The following is a 6000-nucleotide window of genomic DNA, read 5'->3' as shown; positions in this document are numbered from 1 at the left end:
TGGTGTAGCAGCTGTGAAACGGCGCCCATCGCAAATTTGTAAGGCCCCCAACGAGTCGAGTTCGTCGAAAAACTTGTCCGCTGCACGCCTGTCAACTTTTATAAGTGTTTTTTCAGATTGTTTTTCATTCCGGACACTTTTTCTATGCCGCATTTTTCGGTTAGAGCAGTAGCAGCTCGAAAAAATTCAGAGCAGCGATAACGGTAGCATGCAGCGAATGCAATTTAGTGGGTGGATGGAAGGACCAGATAATGAAGCTTGGATGGGAAAAAGTTAGGGAGAAGTGAAATCATAAACTAAGCCTGGCAGACAAAATGGTGCAAGCAAACGGGATGGAGAGTGGTGGCTCTATCAATGCAGAAGCATTAAGTAATGTCTTAATTGAAGTAACATTAGGTTTTACCTCGTATTACTATATATTTTACATTATTATCACTGAACTAGCAACAGTCAGATGTGAATACATTTTTAATCATTATAACCTAATATATAAAGTATTTTTAGTTACGCTTGGAAGAATTGTTACTATGAATAGGTAAAGCTTTCTGCTTCATTGCCTTTATCTCATAATTGATACGACATATCTTATTCTCTGAGTTGGGCACAGTTAAACACACATAGCCTCATTAAAACAACACCGTTTGTAAAGATTTGGGATGGGTTACAACAAACAAACCAAAAATATGTGCCCCACACACGTCCTTTGCGTTTGCACAGCTCATTCAATTATGCAATTATTATTTGGCTTTTATTTAATGCAATTAAAAAATTAAGCCGACTGCAGGGCGGGCCGAGCTGAAAATTGTGCTGCATGTGCAGGTTCACGACCCCATCTCTCACCACCCTTTAGAGCAATCGCACGCCCTTTAGAGCAATCGAGTGGGTGTTGCAACAATGCAATCAGCCAAAAGCTGCAAACTTCTGAGGTCGATGTGCAGGGAACGAGCGAGGCGCCAAAATGTTGCCCAACGCAGCAGAAATGCCCAAATACACACACCTCCTCCCCTAAAACCGTTGCGTAATTTGGCTATTAAATCGTATTTTTATTTAAGGTCGTGGAGGGGTGTCAAGCAGAGGGTCGAATTCAGGTTCGGGGTCACCGCATTCGGAAGCTCGTCCTGGGGCTCTGAGCTGGGGTTTTCACACGTGCGGAGGAAACGAGTTTTCGGGGGAAACATTTCTGCCAACGCAACGGAAACGGAAAATGTTCTATTGGTTGCCCCTCATGTGAGCCCCACCACTCTGCACTGCATCGCAAAATCCGCAATGCTGAAACTGCTAATGGCAGTACTCTGCTGCCCAACACTGCAAATAAAAAGGTTTAAAAGGCTTTACGTTTTATGAAAATATACTGCATGCAATATTTTGTTGATACAAAATGTAACAAGTAGTCGTTGTTAACCATATATTGTTAAGAATCACCTTAATCTAAATCAGTATCAATAGTATCCATCTAGTTTTCCTCACCGTAAGTCCGTATGCATGAGTTTAAAAAAGAAATTTCACCTATTTTTTTTTTGAGTAACCCATATTTGCATAACACAAATTTTTTTTTTAAATAAAGCTATGCCGATTTTAAACCTTGAATATCTTGAATTATTTTATATAAAATAGACAAATGATTTTAAATGGCCCTGTGATTTCGGTCATTTCCACCAATAAGCTAGATAAACACTAAACTATGAAAATAGTACCTACTGCAATATATATATAAAATATAAAATATCGTAGAACAACATTGAAAGAACAAAAGCAGGAATAATGTCGGCAGGCCAACAATGGAATTCTTCTTGTTTTCAGTGTAATCTGTGGCTTGGGCAGCTACAACAGCTTGGCACAGTGGAGCGTAAAATTAATCGTGGCAGCAGCCCAGCACAGTGGGTGGAAAGGGAATTGGAGTGTTGTGATGGGTCGGCCGATTCGGCTTTTTTTACGAGGCACCACGATGCTGTGTTCCATCGTGTCCTGCTTATTGGTTTTGCTGCACTTTTATCTTTGTCTTTTTTTTTTCGGTCCAGGTCCTTGGGGTGGCATCAGAATTTAAAATATTAACTTGAGCCTGCATAAATCTTTCATAAGGCAAGCGAATATGTTCTTTGGGGAGGATTTTTAAAACTTGCTGGCAATTAACGAGTTATTAATGATGTGGCTTTGGCAATTACGGAAAGTGTTACCTCTTTAAATTCAACTCTCCGCCTGCCCGAATGATTAGCTGAATAAGTTGGTAAGCCAAAAAGCGACAGTAAAGCCTGGAATAAAAGAAACCTATTCCCATAAAAGCAATCCTTTCCGAATAAGGTCAATTCATATGCATTCGATTAGTGCAGTTATCATATGGCTGATGGTGTGCCAGCAATCCAATTAGTCCACCTGAGCCTTTTCGTTTGAAATTACCAATATGGTGGGAGTCTTGGATGCCCTCCCTCTGCAGTGGGTCATTTTAATCTCAGCAGGAAGGGGCAAAAGGAAGGCTTCACCACAGAGGCAGCAGCAGCAGACTCTGACAATTAATATTCAAATTTATTAGCCACCTATGAACCGAGTGTGTGCATTATCAGCAGGCACTTCCCAGACCGCAGACTGTCCTTTTCCCTATCTCGCCGAGCACGCAGTCCACAGATACTGGAACAGAGGGATCAACAGGATGGGGGAATCGCAGAAAGTACAGGCGAAAATTGCACGTCTGGGACCTGGGGGAATATTTCAACGGCTGAGCCGGACACTGCCCTGCAATGTCCTGCCAAGGCCTCCTGGTGCGCCGCTCTCGTGTCACTCTGCGCTTAATTATTTGCATATGATTAGACCTATTGGCGGAGAGAGATTCGCCCTTAAGCCCCCGGCCCCCACTCCGACTAATCACTACAGTCAGCTGCGTTGTGTAATTGTTAATGATGATTAGATTCAATTTAGGGCACCATTAGTTAGCTGACGAGGCTACATTCCCCAGCTCACCCATTGTCTTCTCTTTAAATTTATGCCAACGCCGCAGCCGAGAGTCCGTGAGGCGGGGCACGCCGGACCCAAGTGACTTACGTGGACGTTGCAACGTGACCTGGGGCCGTAGTCGAGTTTGAGGTTAATTTCGCAAAATTGTCGAGTCAACGGGTTAACACTCCCCCTGCCCGACCTTCCCACCCTCCGCTGCCCGACATGCGCTCCCCGGTTGAATAGTTCAGAGTAGTATGCAAATGTGAGGCATTGTGTGGTTTTACTTTGGCCGGAAGGCGTTCACCGTCCGCAGTCGGGACTCCGTAGTCCTCAGACCTCGCAGGTCATCTTGTGGACGTCCATTGTGCGATTTTAATCACTCTGAAAGCATCGTTGCAAGAGTCAACTAATCGTGGCTAGTGGCCTCCATGCAAGTAGCTTTCAAGCAGTAATTGGGCTCGTTTATGGTGCTAAATCTGTCCATTGGCTAAAAAATAATCAACGGTGACTGGTTTCATAATTGATGCGCCTGATCAGCTATAATATGGCATTTTCCTAAGTATTATCATATCTCATTAAAAGTGTCTTTCTCATATTGATTAAGGCCTCGAAGCAATTTAGAAATGTTTGTGGTATATTTTTAATTATGGTCACAATTTGGTGTTTAAACAAAACTCTATGCCTCTGAATCAACTCGCTTTATTTGGGCATTGCTTCTGGCCCTTTGCCAAGATTTTGAATTCAGTTTCAGTTTATAAACGCAAATTTATTACAATTAGTGCAGGGGAAAACAGAGAAAGTGAAAAAATACTACATCGCCTGGACGAACCGAAAAGTTTTTAATTTAGGCGAAGCTTATTATCTACTCCCCGCAAGGCCTCTTCTCAAGCAGAGGTGAGGAAATTATTAAAAAAGTTGCCACGGAATTAAAGATTAGTAATGCAAAATTATGCGCAATTTTCAGTATGCCTTCCCGCTTTTAGCCGTCGTGTCCCCTCAAACCCCCATCCACCGTCAACTTTCCACGAGGAGTGGAAATAGCTACTCCTTGAACACACCGACCATTCGGGCATGAAATTAACAACGCTCTCGAAAATATTGCTAAATGCAAAAATATTGCTTGCAGTCTCCGATTCAGACGCCATGGGTTGGTGCTACAACTGCACCCGACTAAAACGGCAGACAGGAGCAGACGACAAAGTCTTTGGGTATTTAAATAAATTCAACTTAAGTGCAGCCCTTACGATTTATGGATATTGTGAGTTCCACCTTAATCTTCCGTCGATGAATGGCAACAACTAAGAGCATCCAAGGAGCTGTAAGTTCTGGCCCCAACGCGGTCTAGAAATCCGAAGATTTCTTTTGTTGCCAATTAAAATTGAAGGCATCTTCCCTCGTTACTCCAACGTGCTTTAACTGCCCTTAGATGAAATCACATTTCTGTAATTGTGAAATCAAATCATTTCTCATATATTGCATGAAAAATATTTATACCACTCCACTCCCCTGATCCCCTGAAGCGGGCAATTGTGTGGCTGACTGGCAGAAAAATGAACTTGTTAGGACGCAGCCAGCCAAGTCGCCTTGGGCGCAGTTCGGATGATTTTATTCCCATTTTATTTTCCAAGTGCCCGCCCTTTCTGGCCAAATGTAAAATTGTTGTGCTCGGCATTGTTGCGCTCGTTGTTGTTGCCTGTGTTGTGCGGAGCTCAAGCTGCTGCACTTGAGTGCTCACTTCATGGCAACATATGCGAAAAAATTGACCACTACCAGTGGACTCCTCCGGACCCTTGACCGGCTGCCTCTTCTGAGAAGGTGTAGCCCAGCAGCCAGCGAAGTGAAGTCATAAACTAAATAAGCTGAGCTGAGTGATTGGATTGGGCAAAGGATGGCGGCGAAGTAATTGCAGAAAGAAGTGGGGAATCCTCGAGTGAAGCTCCTCCTCCCGAGGCTCAGTTCGATCCGCTTAAAGCCCATTCGAGAGCCTTTAATGAGAAACAAAGGAATGCATTCTCCCTGGGGAGCTTTGAGAACTTGAGCAGCTGCCGAAAAACTTGTCTCGCTCCAAATCGAATTAAGTTCAATTACATTTCTGGGGGTGGGCGGTGCGAATGGAGAACGGAGAATGAAAGGGCTAAACCAGTCGATGAGGAACTGTCACAGTTTTTTCCCGATTTCCCTCTGCTGAAAATGGAAATCGCTTCCCCATTGGAAACACTTTTCGAGCCCAGCAGCAGACAGGACACAGGCACACGTGGCCGGGGGAATGCGAAAATGTGTGAAAACATTTTTGATTCATTAAAAATTTAAAAAGTTCAAAGTGTTTTGCAGACGATGTAGGTTGGTGGCCCCCATCCGGATTTGTTTTGCTGCTCCGGCACTTGAGGTGAGCCGTGTGTTCGGGTGTTTGGGTGCTCGGTGGTGCATCCATGGCTGCTGTCTTAGCTGGAAGTAGTCATTGAATTACAATCCGCATCCATTTCGCTTACAGTTATCGCCCCAGTTCACCGTGAAATCTGCAAATCATCGAGGAGCACGAACAGGAAGCCTCGAGGACGGATACTTGTCGCACAACTGTGACCGGACCAAGAACCCTTCTCGGAATAGATTTCGAGAGCCCAAAAATATTAAGACGCAGCCTTTTCATTCTGTTAGCCAGGCTGGAGCTCTGCAAAGGGCGAAGACAGCTTGTCTCCAGGGCGGAAAACGGGGAGTCCGCTGGCTTTGATCTGGCTGCCTGAGATTTTCGGCTTGTCCTCAAACGAAATGCAGTCGAGCGTCAATAAGCGCACCTGCGTACATCAAGACATCCACCCAGAGCAGGTCCCTGTGCCCAAGGACCTCAGCCGGGGTGGGCAGATGCTCAATTGCGGTCTGCGGCCCACTGTGCCTCGACGTCCTCGTGCTCGATGAGCGTGTAAGCAGCGAGTGAGCGAATGAATGACTGAATATCCATTCAGGACGGGCGTTGTGACACTCACCGAGCTGTCCTTTTTTTTTTTTCCCGTGCCACGGACTGGGATTGGGGATGCTCCGGGACTGGGACTGGGACTCGGGCAGTGAAGCATGTGA

This window comes from Drosophila rhopaloa, unplaced genomic scaffold, assembly GCF_018152115.1.
Source record: "Drosophila rhopaloa isolate 14029-0021.01 unplaced genomic scaffold, ASM1815211v1 contig_18, whole genome shotgun sequence".
Taxonomy (NCBI): Eukaryota; Metazoa; Arthropoda; class Insecta; order Diptera; family Drosophilidae; genus Drosophila; species Drosophila rhopaloa.
This window is presented reverse-complemented; position numbering follows the sequence as displayed.